Here is a 21,222-nt window from a genome sequence, read left to right as displayed (position 1 = left end):
GAACCATACTCAAATAGGGGCACCTGGGTGGCTCAGTCGATTGAGCATCCGACTTTGACTCAGGTCATGATCTTGTGGTTTGTGGGTTTGAGCCCTGTGTCAGGCTCTGTGCTTACAGCTCAGAGCCTGGGGCCTGCTTCGAATTCTGTGTCTCCCTTTCTCTCTGCACCTCCCCTGCTTGCACTCTGTATCTCTCTGTCTCTCAAAAATAAATAAATGTTAAAAAAAATAAAAAATAAAATAAAAGAACCACACTTAAATATGTTGATAGTATATATTAAGTTAAAATCTAGATAATCCATATCTAGATTTGGATACTCTAGATATCTAGATTTAGATATTTAGATATCTAGATATCTAGATCTAATAAAGAAGGTATGGGAAACCTGAAATTTTGGGAAGTGGAAAATAAAAAACAAAAACTGAACTTCTAAGGCTGAAAAATAAAATATATGAAATAAAAATCATGCCAAATAGGATTAAAAACAGAATAAACTTTACAGAAGGGGAAATAAGTGAGTTTATAAATACAGTAATATAACTATACAAAATGAAATACATAGGAAAAAAAGAGTAAAATAAAAACAAAAAGGCCATCAGTGGGTTGTGGGAAGATAACAATAAGCCTAACATAAGGATAACTGAAGACCCAGAAAGGTAGGGGGTAGAAAAATATTTGAAATAATAATCACCTTATATTCCAAATTTGATAAAATACAGAAATCCTTAAATCCAACAAGTTCACCACAACTCATGCAGAAGACACAAGAAGAAAACTATGCAAAGGCATATCACAATAAAATTAACATAAACTAGGGAGTTGAGGGAGAAGCCCTGAAAGCAGCAAGACTAAAAATGGCACATTATGAACAATAACAAAAAATAATGAAGTAGACTTTTCAAGAAACCACACAAGCGAGAAGACAATGTAACAACATCTTTAAAGCACAAAAGGAAAAGAACTGCCAACCTAGAATTCTATACCCAGAAAAAATATCTTTTTGAAAATGAGAGTCAAAGTAAATTTATTTTGGTTTACAAAAATCGAGAGAATTCATCCCCAGCGGACTAGAGCTATGGAACACACTAAAGAAAGTTCTTCAGGGAGAAGTAAAGTAAACGTAGATAGAAATGTAGATCTACTCAAAGAAATGAAGATCACAAGAAAGGCTAAGTTGTGATAAAGTATAAAAGGCATTTTTTTTTCATTTCTTACCTCCTTAGAGCAAAAGCAATAACCATACGTTATGTGGCTTGTAGATTTGTAAGTAAAATTGACTACAAAAATAGCACAAGCTGAGGAAGGTCAAAATGGAAAAACAAGGTTAGTAAGTTTCTTATCTGATAATATATTATTTGAAGACAGACTGTGATAATAAAACTATGTAATGTAAAGTCTACATCAACAGAATAGAAAATAAAGAAGTATAGCTAATATGTTAACAATGGAGATAAAATAGAATTATTAAAAAAAAACTAATCTGACAAGAAAAAGTAACAGAGAAAAAGAAGAAAAGAAAAAAGAACAAAGAAGAGATAGGACAAATAAAGCCTAAATAGCAAGATGGTAGATTTAAACCTGACTACATCAATATTCACATAACAGTTTATACTCCTGCAATACAATAGTTTGGTGATGGAAACATTCATTATGTGACTGTAGTAATAGTTTCATGGGTGCATATGTAAGTCAAAAATGATCAAATTATATATTTAAATATGTACAGTTTTATTGTACTTCAATTATGCCTGAATAAATTTGTAAAATAAATAACCAAAAAAGATAGAAAAAGAGAGAAAATAGTAGAATTTAAAATAGTCTCAAAAATATGAAATACTTAGAAATAAATTTCCAAATATTTCAAGTTAAAGGTATATATATTGTTAAATTACATAAAACATAAACAATGCTAATCTCTATCTTGTATTAAAGAAACACACTTGACATATAAATATACAATATGTTAAAAGTAAATTGATACCAAAAGATATACGCTGTGAAAACAATAGTCAAAAGGAAACAGAAGTGGCTATACAAGTATTAGACAAAATAGATTTCAGAAAAATGAACATTTCCAGAGAAAGTAAATTCATAATGATGATGGGGTAAATTTTTTAAGAGGCATAAAATCTCCTGAATGTGTTTGTACTTATTATCAGAGATTCAAAATACATGTAGATTAACATGAGAAAACTAAAGGCAGAATTAAACAAATCCATAATTATAATTAGATATTTCAATATCCCACTCTTAATAATCAATAAAGAAACTAGAGAGAATATCAGTATGTCTATTTAAGACTTGAACAACACTATCAACCAACTTGACCAAATACATATTTATAGAATTCTGTCAAGCAATAGTAAAATGCATATTCTTTTCAAGTGCATGTGAACTATTTAAAGAGATAGACGATTTGGGGTCTTAAAACAAGACTCAATAAAATTTAAAACACTGAACACATACATGGTATGTTCTCTTATCACACTGATTTAAATTAGAAATCATTTTCCTTAAATGATATCTGGGAAATCTTCAAATATTTTAAGTTAAGTGACACACAGCCAAATAACTTGTAGGCCACAGAAGAAATCACAAAGTTAATTTTAAAATACTTTAACTGTATGAAAATGGAAATACAGCACAACAAGATATGTAAAATGCAGTGCCTGGGGGATAGCATTAAATACTTATGTAAGGGAGAAAAAAGGAAGATATCCAATCAATGATCTAAGCTTCCACTTTACAAATTAGAAAAAAAGGAAACAAACTGAAGTAGGAGAAGAAAAGATATAGTAAAGATTCGAGCAAAAGTCAATAAAATATGAAACATAAAAAACACTAGAGAAAATCAAGAAAATCAAAAACCGCTTCTTTGAAAAGAGGAAAAAAAATTGACAAACATAGTTATACTAATAATGAAGAAAAAAGAAGACACAAATTACCAACACCATGAATAAGAAACAAGGCATCATTACTGATTCTGCAGGCATTAAAAGACTAATAAGGTAATCCTATGAAAATTATATTCCAATAACTAAAATAAAATGGGCAATTTCTTAAATGACATGAACTACCAAAATCCACTAAAGTAGAAATACATTAAGTTGAATGTTCCTATTATATTAGAGAAAATGAGTTTCTAACTTTAAAAGGTCCTACAATGAAAACTTAAGGCCCAGATGGCTTTAGTGGTGAATTTTATCAAATATTTAAAAGGAAATGCAGCCAATTCTACACAAGCTCTACCCAACAGTAGAAGAGAAGAGAATTCTTTTTGATTCATATGAGTCCATCATTAGCTTTGTATGAAAAAGCAGAAAAACAAGTTATAAGAATATCCAATTTTACCACTTTTATTCAATCTTATAGTGGAGATCCTGGCCAGGGCAATAAGGCAAGAAAAAGAAATAAAAGGCATGAAAATTGAAAAAGTAGTAAAGCTGTCTATATATTTTTTTAATGTTCATTTCTGAGAGAGAGAGAGAGAGAGAGAGAGAGAGAACATGAGTGGAGGAGGGGCAAAAAGAGAGGGAGACACAGAATCGGAAGCAGGCTCCAGGTTCTGAGCTGTCAGCACAGAGCCTGATGCAGGGCTCAAACCCACAAACTGTGAGATCATGACCTGAGCTGAAGTCCAACACTCAACTGACTGAGCCACCCAGGTGCCCCAAATACTGTCTACATTTATAGACAACATGATCACCTTTATTGAAAAACCCTAAGGGATCTATAAAAAAAAAAAAGCAATGATACTATTAAGTGAGTGTAACAAAGCCACAGAATACAAAGTGAAATCAACTGCATTTCTATACACTAGCAAGTGCAAAAAGCAATTGTATTTCTATATATTATCATTGAACAATCAGAATCTGAAATCACAAAAATATGGTTAGGCAGTTTCCTTAAAAATTGAACATTCGCGGGGCGCCTGGGTGGCGCAGTCAGTTAAGCGTCCGACTTCAGCCAGGTCACAATCTCGCGGTCCGTGAGTTCGAGCCCCGCGTCAGGCTCTGGGCTGATGGCTCAGAGCCTGGAGCCTGTTTCCGATTCTGTGTCTCCCTCTCTCTCTGACCCTCCCCCGTTCATGCTCTGTCTCTCTCTGTCCCAAAAATAAATAAACATTGAAAAAAAAATTAAAAAAAATTGAACATTCACATGCTATACCAACCAAGCCATTCCATTTCTAAGTATTTACTCAAGAGAAACAAAAGCATATGTCCATACAGAGACTCATACACAAATGTTTATCACAGCTTTATTTGTAATCACCATAAATTGGAAACAACCCAATGTCCATCAATGGGTGAAGAGAGAAATAAATCCTGGTGTATTCATACAATAGAACAGTATTCAGCAACAAAATGAAACAATTATTCATGCATGCAATAACATGGATGAATCTTGAAATCATTATGTTTTGTAAAAGAAGCCAAGAATAAAAGTAATACTGGACGATTTGATTTACCTAAAATTCTAGAGCATACAAGCTAATTTATTATAACAGAAGGCAGGTTAACAGATATCTGGGGCCAGAGGTGTAGGAAAGGATCAACTGCAAAGGCATGAAGAAACTTTGAAGAATGATGAAAATGTCCTTTGTTTTGATTGTGATGATAGTGTCATGAGTATATAAATAAGTCAAAATTGATCAAATTGTATACATTACATATGGGCAGTGGGTTGTTCTTCAATTTTATCTCAATGAATTTGTGGATATAAAATACTGAAGGAAATAAAAAGTAAAGAAAAATAATTTACAGTAGCATGTAAAGTATGAAATATGAAAGGGATAAATTTAAAATGTGTGAAACCTTTATGCTGAAAACTATAAAATATTATTAAAAGACATTAAAGATGTCTTAAATAAATACTTATATACTATGCTCATGGATTGAAAGCATCAATACTGTTAAAATGTCAGTTCTCAAAATAGTTTCAGTACAATCCAAAACCAAACAGATTCTTTTAAAGAAATTAATAAATGGATTGTAAAATGTATAGGGGGGGGTGCATTCACACAAATGCAGGAATGTAAAATGTATAGGCCACTTGGGTGGCCTAGTCAGTTGAGAGTCTGACTCTTGATTTTGGTTCAGGTCATGATCTCATGGTTGTGAGACTGAGCCCTGCATTGGGGCTATGCACTAGGTGTGGTGCCTGCTTAAGATTCTCTCTCTCCCTATCCCTCTTTCCCTCTCTCCCTCTCTCTCTCTCTCTCAAAAAAAAAAAAAAATACTAATAAAATAAATAAGAAATAAAAGGTATAGGTACAGGGAACTAGAATGTCCAAAATAATTTTGAAACCAAAGGAAAAAGTCAGAGGACTTACACTACTGATCTTAAGACTTATAATAAAGCTACAATAGTCAAGGTATTAGTATTAAAATTAATAGATCAATGGAAAAGAAGCCCAGAAATGGACCAACACATATATGCTCTGTTGATATTTGATAAAAGTGCCAAGGCAATTCAATGTATAAAATTGATTTCCAAAGTACTGGCACAATATTCACACGCAAAAAAAAAAAAAAAAGCAAAGAACAACTCTGGATCTTTACCTGTATATACCAAACTTAACTCAAAATGGATCATAGACCCAAATTTAAAAGCTAAAACTATAAAACCAATAGAAGAAAAGGTTAGTCACTTTACATCAGGCAAAATTTCCTAAGACTCAAAAATTACAGACTATAAAAAAATTGAAAAATGATACTTCATCAAACTAAAAAGTTCCTCCTCAAAAGACAATGTTAAAAAATGTAAAAAATGTAAGAGTATGCTTATGTCTTACTCCAGATCTATGAAGTCGGTATCTCCAGATGTGGTTCCATGTCATTTGAACCATGACTAATGAGAATTACTGCTTTACATTCTTAAAAACAAAAACTTGAGAATTTCAATATACTATATTGGTAACCTTCATATAGGACCAAAGAAGAGCCACATGGAGAAAAAGAAGGTATGTATTTTCTAAAGAAAATAAGGAAATTTGACTCAGAGAAGGTTAAGGGATTGATTAATACATTGTTCTGCAAGTGTACAAATGATCTGTATGCAGTGATCTTCACACAAATGCAGGAATTTAAAAGAATGGAAAAATGAAATATGAAAAATTTAAGCTGAAAATAAAAACTAGTTTCTGACAGTTGGTTTCCAAGCAAGGTTGTGGAATCTTCTCAAACATTCATTAAGATAAATCATCACTCAGTATTTAAAATGATCCTAACCCTTAGAAGATAATCTAGGAAATTTAAGTTTCTCTCTGAGGGACTAGACATAAGGGGGCCACTCTCTGAAGGTAAAAATAGTGACCTCAACGTTCATTTGCCCAGAAGTGTCCATTCTCAAGTTGGGAGTCAAGAATATCCCAACACAAACACAATCTATATCCTCTGCCCACTTGTTAAATTGTACTCTGTTAATGTACTATTGAAAAACTACAGGGGCGCCTGGGTGGCGCAGTCGGTTAAGCGTCCGACTTCAGCCAGGTCACGATCTCGCGGTCCATGAGTTCGAGCCCCGCGTCGGGCTCTGGGCTGATGGCTCGGAGCCTGGAGCCTGTTTCCGATTCTGTGTCTCCCTCTCTCTGCCCCTCCCCTGTTCATGCTCTGTCTCTCTCTGTCCCAAAAATAAATAAAAAAACGTTGAAAAAAAATAAAAAAAAGAAAAAAAAGAAAAACTACAATAGTTTTCTCTTTGTTGGCCTACTTACAAGCAAAGAGTAGTCAGTAAGGAAGGAGATGAGGAAAGTTTTTAAACTTTTGAATTTATGTGTATCAGAAATAAGATCCAGCAGGACCCAAGAATATGCTCCATGTCTGTCTGCTTTGTCTGGAAAACAGTTTTCACACATATGTTAAAATCTAGATAATAATCAACCCCAGGAACTAGTGTAAGCAAGAACAAAATAGGTGAGGTTTTGTTTATACTGTATATCCTGATTTCCCCCAACTGAATATTAGAAATCAGGGTGTATGTGTCTGAAGGAGTATCACAAAGCAGGCACTCTAGAAATGATTATTTTGCTATCACAAAAGTAATGCATGCTTATTTTAGAAAATATGGCTGAACACACACAAACATAAAATAAAAAAGCAAAGAAAAATTATTCATAGTTCTGCCACCCAGAGATAATTATAATTAATACTTGGATATCAACCATTGATACACTAACCCACCCAGAACAACAAAATGAAAGCAAGAAGTGAATAATTTTTGAGATCTTGAGAAGTACATTCTTCAGTTAACATATGGATGACTCTGCTGTTCCACCTATTATGTCAAAAAGAGTTCACTTCCACCAAATTGCGATGTTGAGAGTTTGGTAACCTCATTTACCTAATTACAACACCCAGAAGTTAATTGTGTCTCCCTTGCTTGTCACCTTGCATTCTAAACAGAGGAACACCATTTTTTAATGGAAATGTCTTACTTTTTCTTTATCCCCAGTTCTTTCCATTGGAAACTATTGCTTCCCACTTAGTTGAAAAATGAATATTATCCGCAGAGATTAAAGATCAAAATTTACCTTCCTTATAAAAATATAAATTTCTTCTCTACTTTTTATTGGGTCCTTGTCCCTAAAGTGTAGCAGTAATAACTCCCATATTAAAAAAAAAGAATACCATACAAACAGGAACTATTATTGTTGCTCATTCTTGCTGTCCTTTTTCCACAACCACAGGGAGCCAAATTACTAATTCTTTATTGGATTTGTCATTGGAAATGGTGCCAACATGGAATTGGAATGAGAAAACAATTGGTCTTCCTAAGTAGAACATAGAGCACAAATCTTTGAATCCGTTCTAATAATTAAAGCATCTTGTGAAGGGCTTCAATGACAGGATAAACTCATCTGTCCCTAGTGTAAGACCCATATCAATTACATTGGGCATAAGGAGGATGGTACACAACAAAGGGAATTAAAATACAGAGGCTGACAGTCCAGACAAAGCCTGACTTTGGTCAAAGGCAGCCTCTCCAAGTGTTATCTATCTTTAAGCCAAGTGCTTTTAAATAAGTTTAAATACCAATAGGGGGTTAATTTGAGACCAATTTGATTTTATTTCTGAATTAATGGTTTTTAAATCTGCTTTTATAATTTCTGCTTATCAAGGATTGCCCTTCTGGTATAAAAACTGAGCCAAGACTCAGTTATCAAATTACTATGAAGGGTTCTGTTAATTAGATAGTTTATCTGTGATGAGTTGTTGACACTGAGATGATGTGTGTTAAATAATTTTAAAATATTCTGTGGGGCACTAACTTGGTGGCTCAAAGCATTGCTTATCCATTTTTCAGACCCTGCTTGAAGTTAAACTAGAAGCTCTTAGTAAAAATTAATATGATGGTGTAATACATTTCTTAAATATAGAATCATTCATATCTTAAAATTATACATATGAGGGAATAAATCTTCTGGCACACTTTATTAAGCTCCTCTAGACCATTCTAACTAATTCAGCCTCTTTCACATGCTGGTTGGTCTTTAACTGCTCAGTATAGACTGCCAGGAAATTCATCACTGCTGTTATTAAACACAATTCTCAGGATTTGCTCTTTTCATAGTGTTTCTTTTAAAAGCTTTTTTGGTGATTTTTCCTCTGGCTTCTCTTTCTACCTCCAAATCAGGCAACCCAAGAGAAATCTCAGAAACTGAAATATTTTTTTCCCATGTAGGTAAATTAAAGCTCCAGCTGTTAAGGGTTTTTCTTTCTATCTGTCAATTTCCTTTTTCTAGTTATAGTCTGTGACGGCAGAGGCCAAGAATAGTCCACAGGGAATGGCTTGGAGCCTTACAACAAGCTGGTATCTTTGCATTTTCTAGAGGAAAAAACATTGAACATTGGACACAAGTCTTTAACAGCAGGACAGCTGCTAATTAATTAACCTATAATTGTTAAAAGCACAAATCATTCTTTATTATCTCTGCAATTGCATTTTAAGCTCCTGTTAAATGTTGATTTTATTTACAACTTTGGTATTGTTTTTTTTTTCTTTTTTTAATTTTGCTATTTTCTTTCCTCACTAATTCTCTAAGACACATGATATAGCAGAATAACTGAGTCTCAGAATCTGGAGTCTTCAGTCTTCCTAGTTTTTTATTTTAATTAATAGCTATGATGTGTTCAGCCAGTATACACATGGGTCAGAAAAAGATATGGCTCTTTCAAGGTAGTAAAGTTCACTGTGAGTCACTAAACTCATATGAACCCTGAGTTCAGATTCCAGTGTTACCACTACTTGTGTGGTCTTAGGCAAGTGGACTCTGTTAGTCATGATTTTATATTTATAAAATAAGGAGACTGGAATCCACAAATACCCTTTCCAGCTCTAATATTCCATGATTCATTTTATCAGAGGAACTTATTATTGCGAAGGAACAAAAATGGAGTTCACATGAAGCAAGCATGCATTCTAAACTGGTTTTGTTCAGTTTCTTCAAAGGAGGTTTCAAAGAAAATTATCAACAAAGAAAGAAGAACATTGGGTATCAGGTAAAAGGAACAAACATGGGTCAAGGAGGGGGACCAGATTCCAGTTACAATTGTGCCATTAATAACTTAACCATGAACAAATTATGGGATTGAAACTTCTGAGGCCAATGATTGAACTCCAAATTGAAGAGATTTGACTTATCATCTTTGAGTCCTGTTCAGTACAAAAATTCTATGATTCTAAAAAAAAGCCCAAGAGCCATGGAGGAGGATATCTGGAAATATTCAAACAATTATTGACAATGAACTCCACTCTTTTGCTCCTGGTTGGAGAATGTTGTTCAAAAACATGCTGACTCAGACCATCAATGCCAAAGTAAAAACATTCCCTTGGGGACCTGAAACAAATGCTATAACTAAGGGTAACTTTCTAAATCTGTAACATCTTAGTTATCATGATGGCAATCTCTCAGGTATATATATATTTTGCTAAAAGGCTGGCGTGCCTGAGTATTGCAAGCTTGTAGTATATATATTTATATTTTTTTTTTATTTATATATATATATATATATATATATATATATATAAAATCACTAATATTTTTCAAGCTCTATTCCAATTATGAAATCTGAAAGAAACAACTTGGGGGTAAATTCCAAACTAAAGGTAGTAGGAAGGATGGTTTCCATATTTTAATGATCTATCAACTGAAAAGTATAAAAGGTGTAGGATATTTTCGTCTTGAAACATCAAGTACTGAACACTGCCTGAAAGCAGATGGTGTAATCCATTCCAAAGAGTCAATTCTGCCTTTCTTTTTTCTCTTCTTTATTTATGCTTATCTCCTTGGAACTCAGTCAGATGCTTTTCCTTTTTCTTCAAGACACTGACTCTTCCCCTATTGACCCTGAGACCTCCATTTTTTGCAAGTCCTACTTAGGATAAGTAACATATTCCAATAGCCATTGCTTTGAACCACATTATAAAAAATGGAGATGCTGTTTCCAACTTCTTCATGGACCTGGACCAAACCCCTTTAACTAACCCCCTCTAGTCTCATATTTTGATTTCTTTTTTCTTTCTTTTTGATTGGTAAGATAATAATTGGCAACATGTGAATACACTTAAATATGCATTAATGATTATAATCCATTATACTTCGGTCATGGAAGTCATAGCAAGAGCTATCTTTAATGAATAAATAAGAAATCTGTACTTCAAAATTTTATCCATAGAGGTCTTGAATCATAACAAACAACCAATTTCCCTTAGCTACCTACACAACTATCCCATTTTCCAAATGGAAACTGTAATAGAGACTAAGGGACTTTCCTTGGGCTACAGTCCAGGGTCAGGGAATAATTTCATTACTCAATGTAAGTAATTCATCTTAAATCTCCCAAACAAAAAATTTCCAATCTAAACCTCTAAAACATGCACAGCACTGACCAAGCATGGAAAAATTTTCAAAATATTCATGATGTAACAATCAGCCATTACCTAAAGTAGGCTGTAATGCTAAAGAATATTTCCTCAAAACAGGCTCTCATATAATTTTCATGTTGTAATCACACTGTTTGATGCATAGTACAAACTCTTTCATTGTGTGTTGAATGGAAGATGGTTGGTTGGCTGTAGTGTTAAATAAAGTAGCAGCAAGAAGATGGGGAATTGAGTAGAATGGATATACAGAAATGCTATACAGAAACAGTATACAGAAATACTATATACAGAAATACTATACAGAAATACTATAAAGATAAAAATAAAAGAAGTTGATAATTGGGTGTGGAAAGTGTGATGAAGAAGGGGAAACTCAGAGGGATTTCCTGGTTTCTGACTTGGGTGACGAGATAATGTAATTCACTGAAATAGGAAACACGGAGAAGTGGGAAGCAGGTGAGTAAGTAGGCAATGAGTTCAATATTACACGTGCTAAATCAAAAGCTCTGTGAACTTCAAGAGAGATTTATTCAATAAGAATTTGGATATATAGATTTGAGCTTAATAGAGATATTTTTTCCTTGGAGTTAATTATCAGATAAGTGATAACTGAAGTTTTATCCATAAATGAAATTACTTTGGTAATAAATGTAGAACAGAATATCCATGTCCAGTATATTTTTAAATGGTTAGCAACAGGGAGTCAATAAAAGGTTGCTCATTTTTTTTTTTACTTTTCATGGATATCAAAAGTACATATTAGTGGCCATATACTATCATTATTTCATAGAAGAAGATTTTTCAAGTTATAAAAATATGGATGACATAATCTTAAAAAGGAGGATAATATAATAATATAAAATATTTACCATATCATCCCTTTTTAAATTTTTTTAAGTTTATTTATTTATTTTGAGAGAAAAGGTATGAGCAAGGGAGGGGTAGAGAGAGAGGGAGAGAGAGAGAATCTCAAGCAGGCTCTGTCAGTGTGGAGCCCAATGTAGGGCTCAAACTCATGACCATGAGATCGTGATCTGACCCAAAATCAAGACTCAGATGTTCAACTGACTAAACCATCCAGGCTCCCCACCATATCACCCTTTATCACAATATGATACCATTTGGAGACCAGCGTTTGGGAAACACTGGTACCAGAGAACAGCGAAGACCAAGGTCAGATGTCCCACTTGAAGATATCATCTTCAAGTGTTCATCGGAGGAGAGGAGCCCACAAAGGAGCTTGCTTCTAATGGAGAAGCATGAAGTAAAGCTAGGAAAATGTGGTATTTAAAATGTGGTATTTTAAATGTGGTATTTAAATGTGGTATTTAAAGCAAGGGAAACAAAATCTTTCAAGGAGTATATGGTCAAAAGTTCAGATATCACTAAAAGACCCAATAGGTTAATTAATAGATTACTGATGTCCTTCCTGAGTAAGAAATAGCTTTATATAAAAATGACATGATATGAGGACTTCAGCTCAGAGCCAATTCAGGCAATACAACATTTTGTTATGGCTCCTAAATTCAGGTCAATAAGCATTTGTTGAGCACTTAGCATGCTCAAATCAATTTAAAAGATCCCCTAAGAGATTAAAACATTAACAAAAAATATTTTCTGTCCTTAAGAAACTTGTACTCTCGAAGAAAAGATGAAAAAATGAACATAAAAATCTATGGGATATCTCCAAAGAAAATATACATATGGCTAACAAGCACATGAAAAGATGCTCAACATAATTGTCATTTGGGAAATGCAAATCAAATCCACAATGAGATAATACTTCACATCCACTAGGATAGCTAGAATTAAAACACACACACCCTCAGAAAATAAAAAATGTTGATGAACATGTAAACTGGAGTCCTAAAACACTGTTAGTGGGAGCATAAAGTGGTACAGCTTCTATGGAAAACACTTTGACATTTTCCCAAAATGTTACACATAGAGTTACCACGTAACCTAGTAATTACACTTCTGAGTATATGCCTAAGAGAAATGAAAACAGGTATTCAAACAAAAACATGTATTTGGAAGTTCATAGCAGCTAAAAAGTGCAAACAATGTCAAATGTCTGTCAAATGACGAATGAAGAAACAAAACGTGGTATAGCCATATAATGGAATATAATTCAGTCATAAAAAGTATTGATATATGCAAGCTATAACATGGATGAATCTTGAAAACATGTTGCTAACTGAAATAATCTGGACAAAAGGCCACATGTTGTATGGTGATTCCATTGAAATGAAATATCCAGAAGAGGCAAATCCATACATACAGAAAGCAGGTTAGTGGTTTCCAGGGTGGGGGAATGACAGTTTAATGGGCACAGGGTTTTTTAGGGGGTGATGATGAAAATGTCTTGGAATTTGATAATCACGATGGTTGTAAATTTTGAATTTACTAAAAGCTACTAAATTACACACTTTAAAATGGTTAAAATGGTCAATTTTATGTTATATTAATTTTAACTGAAAATAAAAGTCTATGGAATACAAAGTAATGAGCCATAAGAAAATTGCCAAGCACCGGGAGAGTATAAAGGAAGACAGAGTGATCAGTGTACTAAAGAAGGTAATGGTGTTCGAGTTGAGCCTTAGAGACTTAACTAGAGGAAGAATAGTATTGGAAGCAGAGAGAACTCTTTCAGTGGGACAAGGGCAGCAAAATAGAAGTCATGTTCAGAGAGCAGTTGACAGCCTCACTTAGTGGTCATAGGATAGGTGAAAACAGTAGTAAAAGAAAAAAAACGGGGGTTCACGTAGTTTGGAAAATCAAGTCTGCTCTCTGTTCTCTTCCTCCAGGGCACATTTCCTCTTGCCAATGAGCAGTGACAGGACATTCTTTGAGGCAGTTCTGAAATGCAGATGCTTGAAATGATCCCCACAGTAAATGTCTGGACGTTCTTTCTATGCCCTTCCTCCTCATCTTTCTTTTTTTATCGTGAGCAGATTTAGGATAAACAAGACAATTAATCACGTAAAGCTCTTGATGCAGTGAAAAAACTAGGTCCTATCCTCCCACACAGGTTCTTTGCTGGGTATTAAATTCTTAAGCACTGGCAAGTAGCATCAGCCTCCCTGTTGTGTATAGTTTTGTTAGTTACAAAACCCAAAACAGCCACAAGTTAACATACTTGTCATTTTCCTTCCCATGGTTTCAGAGTATAAATAGGCCAAGACATTTTAACCATCTACTTCATTTATTTAAGTCACAGCAGGGGATATAGACACCTTAAGTCCAGAAAACACTGGAGGGAATACAATATTTAAGAGCTACAGGCTTATGAGATGCATAGGATGGAAATTTAGCTCATAGTCAGAAAACACCTCATCAGTATACATGACACGCATCAATTTGAATGTTGCCTGAGAATGTCTCTAATCTTAAGCTGTTCTTTCTTCCTTATAGCACAAATTTCTAACACTTGGCCCTGCATCTCCATGATCATCATCATTAGAGTCATTGTCACTACATATCCATGAAAGATCTGCATGAGTGTAGACTAATTTGCCATCAGAATTTATATGAACAATATTATACCTCGGTGGCAGACAGACACTAAGGTGGCCCCCATGATCCTCACCTCCTGGTGTTCATATCTTTGTGTAATCTCCCTCTCCAGAGCATTGGCAGGCCCTGTGATTGCTTCTAACCAATGGAATATGACAAAGATGATGGGATATACATGATTACATGTATATGATTACATGGTTGCATAGCATCACCTTTCTGGAGTCTCTCCCTCTATTGCTGACTTTGAAGAAACAAGCTGCCATGAATCCGATGGCTGTTTAGAAATGAATCTACCATAACCTAAGTAGCATGGAAATAGATCCTTCCACAGTCAAGCTCCTTGTGGTGAGAACCTAACCTTACCTAACACTGTGATTGCAGTTTTTTGAGACCCTAAACAAAGGACCCAGCCAAGCCATGTCCTGACTTTTAGCCCATAGAATCTGTGGGAGATCATAAATGTGCATTGCTTTAAACCACTAAGTTTGTAATAATTTGTTATGTAGTATAGAAAGACAATCTCCAAGAAGTACATTGTTCAAACCAGATAAGGATATACACACAATTATTCAAACAATAAAATTAAGTAAGTAGAACTATGGGCTTTTTCACTCTCTGTGCAGGGAAGAAGGCATGAAACTTGATATTTTATTACCAATTAGAGAGGTTAGGCAGAGAAATGTTTGTAAGTTCTCAATGTTAAGGAGCCAAATAAGAGGGGTATCATATCGTGACATCCATCCAGGTCATTTAAGTATTAGGAAAAGTCCCTATGGCCCTAATTCTCCTCAATCCAAGAACAGAAATTCATCCTTCTTCATTTTTGCCTATGGCTTTAGGTTCTGCGTGTGTTTATATTCCTAAGAAGGAGGACATTTTAAACTATCATCAATCCTTTTCACATACAGGCATACCTCAGTGATACTGTGGATGTGGTGCCAGACCACAGCAATAAAACAACACTGTAATAAAGTGAGTCAAATGAAAGTTTTGGTTTCTCAATGCATATAAAACTATGTTTGAAGGTCCCTACCTGTCTCAGTCAGTGGAGCGTGTAAATCTTGATCTTGGGTTGTGGGTTTGAGCCCCACATTGGGTGTAGACATTACTTTTGGGGGGAGGGGGACAGTCTTTTTTTTTAAATTTTTTTGATGCTTATTTATTTTTGATAAAGATAGAGACAGAGCATGAGCAGGGGAGGGGCAGAGAGTGGGAGACACAGAATCTGAAGCAGGCTCCAGGCTCCGAACTGTCACCACAAAGCCCAACGCGGGGCTCGAACTCACGAACCATGAGATCATGACCTGAGCCGAAGTCGGACGCTTAACCGACTGAGCCACTCAGGTGCCCCAAGATTACTCTTAAAAAAGATAAAATCTCTTTTAAAAAAATTATGTTTACACTATACTGTAGTCTATTAAGTGTGCAATAATAGCATTGTGCATAAAAACATGTACACACCTTAATTAAAAATACAGTACTGTGTTCCCCCCAAATGTTAACCATCATCTAAGCTTTCAGTAAATTGTAATCTTTTTGCTGGCAGAGGGTCTTGCCTGAGTGTTGATGGCTGCTAACTGACCAGGGTGGTGGTTGCCAAAGGCTGGGGTGGCTGTGGCAATTTCTTACAATAAGACAACAATGAAATTGGCTGGATTGATTGACTCTTCCTTTCACAGATGATTTGTCTGCAGCCTGCAATGATGTTTGATAGCATTTAACCCAGAGCAGAATTTCTTTCCAAATTAAAGTCAGTACTCTCAAACCATGCGGCTGCCTTATCAACAAAGTTTATGTAACATTCTAAATGCTTTATTGTCATTTCAACAATCTTCACAGCGTCTTCACCAGGAGTAGATTCCATCTTAAGAAACCACTTTCTTTGCTCATCTATTAGAAGTAACTCCTCATCCACTGAAACTCTATCATGAGATTGTGGCAATTGAGTCTGTCGTCAGGCTGCACTTGTGGTTCTCTACTTCCTCCACTGAAGTATTGAATCCTCAAAGTCATCCAGGAGGATTGAAATCAACTTCCTGCAAATTCTTGTTAATGTTGACATTTTGACCTCTTCCTATGCATCATAAATGTTCTTAATGGCATCTAGAATAGTGAATCCTTTCCAAAAGATTTTTAATCTACTTTGCCCAGATCTACCAGGGTAGCTATATAGCTATGGTAGCTACAGCTTTAGGAAATATATTTCTTGAATAATAAGGCTTAAAAGTAAAAAATACTGGGCACCTGGGTGGCTCAGTCGGTTAAGTGTCCGACTTGGGCTCAGGTCATGATCTCACAGCTTGTGGGTTCAAGCCCTGCCTTGGGCTCTGTGCTGACAGCTCAGAGCCTGGATCCTGTTTTGGATTCTGTGTCTCCCTCTCTCTCTGCCCCTCCCCTGCTCATGCTCTGTCTCTCACTCTCTCTCAAAACTAAACATTAAAAATTAAAAAAAAAAAAAAGTAAAAATTACTCCTTGATCCATGGGCTGCAGAGTGGATATTGTTAGCAGGTGTGAATGCAACATGAATCTCATTGTACAAGCCCATCAGAGCTCTTGGATGATCAGATACATTGTCAATGAGCAGTAATACTCTAAAAGAAATCCTTTTTTTCTGAGCAGTAGGTCTCAACAGTGGGCTTAAAATATTCAGCAAACCATGTTGTAAACAGATGTGCTGTCATTCAGGCTTTGTCGTTCCATTAATAAGCACAGGCAGAGTAGATTAAGCATAATTCTTTAAGGCCCTAGGATGTCTGGAATGGCAAATGAGCAGTGGCTTCAACTTAAAATCACCAGCTGCATTACCTCCTAAAAGGGAGTCAGCTTGCCCTCTGAAACTTTGAAGCCAGGTATTGACTTCTTTCCAGCTGTGAAAGTACTAGATAGCATCTTCTTCCAGTAGAGGCTGTTTCATCCACACTGAAATGTGTATTATTATACTGTTATTTAGTATAGCTTCCTTCATTAATGATCTTAGCTAGTTATTCTGGGTGAATGCTACAGACTTCTACATCAGCACTTGCTGCTTCACCTTGTACTCTTACGTCATGGCAATGGTTTCGTTCCTCAAACCTCAGGAACCAATCTCTGTTAGTTTCCAACTTTTCTTCTACATCTTCTTCACCTCTTCTAGCCTTCATAGAATTGAAGAGAGTTAGGGCCTTACTCTAAAGTAGGCTTTGCCTTACAGAATTATTGTGGTTTCCCTGGTTTGATCTTCTATCCAGACCACTAAAACTTTCTCCATAGCAGCAGTAAGGCTGTTTTCATGTGTTCACTGGAGCAGTGCCTTTCATTTCCTTCAAGAACATTTCCTTTGCATTCACAACTTAGCTGTGTGGTGCAAGAAGCCTAGCTTTTGGCCTATCTCAGTTTTCTATGTGCCCTTCTCACTAAGCTTAATCATTTCTAGATTTTGATTTAAAGTGAGAGACATGTGACTCTTCTTTTTACTTGAACATTCAGAGGCCATTGTCGGGCTATTAATTGGCCTACTTTCAATATTTTGTGTCTCAGGGAATATGGAAGCCTGAGGAGAGATGGGAATGGTCAGTGAGTGCAGTTGCTAAGAACACGCACTTTTACTAAGTTTGCCATTTTATATGGGGGCGGTTTGCAGTGCCCCCAAAACAATTACAATAGCGACATCAAAGATCACTGATCACGGATCTCCCTAGCAAATATAATAATAATGGCCATGTTTGAAATATAGCAAGAATGATCAATATGTGACACAGAGACACAAAGTGAATAACGCTGTTGGAAAACTGATGCCCATAGACTTGCTTGATTGCTTGATGCAGGGAACCACAAACCTTGAATCTGTAAAAACAAATAAACAAACAAAGAAAACAAACAAAACCACACACACAACATATACAAAGTGCAATAAATCGAAGCACAGTAAGATGAGGTATGTCTGTATCGAGAATGAAAATTTATATGAGTGGAGAGAAGCATGAGAACTCTGTGAGGCCAGTTCTATCCTTTTAAGTCTCTGCCCTTAATCCAGGCAAACTTTCTAAGACCCTCATAAAAGCAACACCCCCAAGGGTGCTCCAGGTTTTCAGGCCTGGATATTGAGCCCTCCACTTCAACCTCCTCCCTTCCTCATTGTGTATCACTGGTTAACGCCTCTGCCTTCCAGTTGATGTGTTGATTGACTACTTTGTATTTTCCCCACCTCCAAGCACGACTCCACTGCGACTCTTATCTTTCCTTCTATTGATTCTGATACTCCAAGGATGGATTTCTAGATAACACAACCTAGCACTTTCCCTGGCAACAGTGAACCATTCTTCTAGCCAGCATCTCACCTGGGCAAAGTCCATCCCTACAAACAAGATTGAGACAGGCATCTGAGAAGAGAGGGAAAAGGTGTTCAGGAAGAAGGAAAGACCATGAAACCAATTTTACCTAACAGAATTTTGCATAATGCTATTAAGTTATCTACATAAGCTGACATTCAAACTTACTTGAATTTGGTCATACTCCTCTCTACTGTCTAGGACTCAGTAGTGGTATCTGTGGAAATTAATGAGCATAGAAAATTCTCTCTTTCTCCTAATTACTTTCAACATTTATTAAATTATTGTATGTAACTTTTATTAATTATTGCATTCAAGTCACTTTGCAAAGTACTGTTAGTAACCCCAAAATGAATATATATTGTCTCTTTTGCTGAGTTGCAAGAGGGGAGAACATAATTTAAATAAGTACAATGCAAGGCAGAAAAATAATGTTATGATAGAATCAGAAGGAGACAAAAGGGAAAGATTATATAGACTGGAGTAATCAAGAAAGCATGGAGAAAGGAGTCGAAACAGTAGGTCAGTGAGCCATTCCTTTCTCAAATACCATGGGGGTGATTCCAGAAAAAGGAAGTAGGGAGCGACTCAGTTTAATATCCTTGTAAATATGATAACTAGAATTCTTGGAAAATAGAGTAATGATGCAGCATGTCTCTGGCTTCAGAGTGCTTAGGGTAAACAAGTAAACAAGCCTATACAACCTATGGGTTTATGATGCATAACTCTGCAGAATGTGACATAAGCCATACTACTCTCTGGAGCATGAGGCAGAGATGTTTCCTAACTTAAATGCTCCCCATTGTGTGAGGCAACCTCCAGTCCTCATTAGAGACCTCATCTATTATTCTGAGACAAAGAGCACATGTACACCAAAAAAAAAAAAAAAAAAAAAAAAAAAAAAGGATGTGGGAAGTCATCTGGGATGTGCCAGACTTCTCTCTGCACTGCCTGTACCTTTTGAGTGCTTATATTCTTAAAGTTGGTTGGAAAGCTTGATACCAGGTAAGATATCTGATTTATATGTATCTGATTTGACAATCTGATCGTTAGTGTTAGCTCAGTCTTCAGGAAAAGGTAGAATTTGAAATGAGCTTATAGAGGTGTTTAGGATTTTAAAAGGCAGATATGAAGCAGCTGATATTTTAAGCTGAGGGAAAAAAAAACAGGCACAGAGGTAAGAAAACAAGAAACCACAGGATATATTCGGGTCATAATACATGTCCTAGTTTGGCTATAGAGTATACAACATATCTAAGGGAACAATCATGGATGATAAAGCTTGAAAAGTAAGTTGAGGACTTAGAATTCCAGGCTGAGAACTTACACTTAATTCTGTAGGAAATGAGAAGCCACTAAAAGTTTTTTTATGAAGAAAATAACAGAATCACAACATAGCTGCATGTAGCTTCCCAGCAGCTTTATGCAGGTTGCTCTGGAGCAGGAAGAAATTACCAGATTGAAGAAGGAAAAGGCTTAGTTAAGTGATTCTCAAATGAGGTCCATGAACTCAGGTGGATCTACAGGTTCAAATGAAGTTTTTTTGAGGATTTTGTTATTGTTGTTATTTGTTTGCTTTTTTTTTCTTTTTTAACATTAAAAAATGTGTATTCATTTTGATGATAATTTTGAAATGCAATACAGGATCAGCTAGATGAGCATATTGAATATTGCCACAAATTTCAGTGCTTATGCCTTCCTTCTGTTTATCATTGTGTTGGCACTAATTATAATTTAAATTGTCATGGACTAATAAGAAAAAAAAATAAAAGGATCTTCAAATTTAAACATATTCATGCCAAGGAAAGGGCAATTTTTTTTTTTTTTACTAATTTGAATGTTTAAAAAAAAAAAGAAAGAAATGGGAGAGCTATGTTATCACAAAGTATCTGGCAGTACATACTGAACTTCAAAGACCTTGAATGAATATTTTCCTTTGCCTCTCCAGACTACTCTGTCTACCTTTCTCCACTCTGTTCTTTGCCTATAACCTTCATTCCCAGGCTTCTGTGCCCTCTGCCTTCTGGTTGGGGTCAGCAAATGGGAGTTGATAGCAGGAGGTTGAAGACTGGGAAGAGTAAGGTCAGAGTATTTATTTTGATGGCTTCCTCCCTGCTGGGTTCCTACAAATTGATTGTATCCTTCTAACAAAGAGCATAGCTTCTCTAAGTCATTCTGCTGGTGTAACTGTAGCCACACTCCAGGCTCTGATTATTGCTCCTTCATTTGCCTCTACAGTCTCACCTGTGATAATAGCTCTTCACTATTGCTATACTCAACCCTGTCTTTACCTTGTGTATTTCCTTTATTAAACCCTCTTCAAATACTCCTGAAATAAATGCCTTTCATTTTCTTCCATGATCTGTCTGATACAATGAATCTCAATGGTCATTACAATGTTTGTATTGCAAACATCAATTTGGTTTCAGCAAAGCAACATTATCTGTTACATTAAAAGAAATGTGTTACTCTGAATCTTACTGGTTTTATAGTTTCACTTGTATTTAATT

This window comes from Herpailurus yagouaroundi, unplaced genomic scaffold (assembly GCF_014898765.1).
Source record: "Herpailurus yagouaroundi ecotype Mexico unplaced genomic scaffold, PumYag 184, whole genome shotgun sequence".
NCBI classification, from domain to species: domain Eukaryota; kingdom Metazoa; phylum Chordata; class Mammalia; order Carnivora; family Felidae; genus Herpailurus; species Herpailurus yagouaroundi.
The sequence above is the reverse complement of the archived record's forward strand: the minus strand, read 5'-3'. Positions refer to the sequence as shown.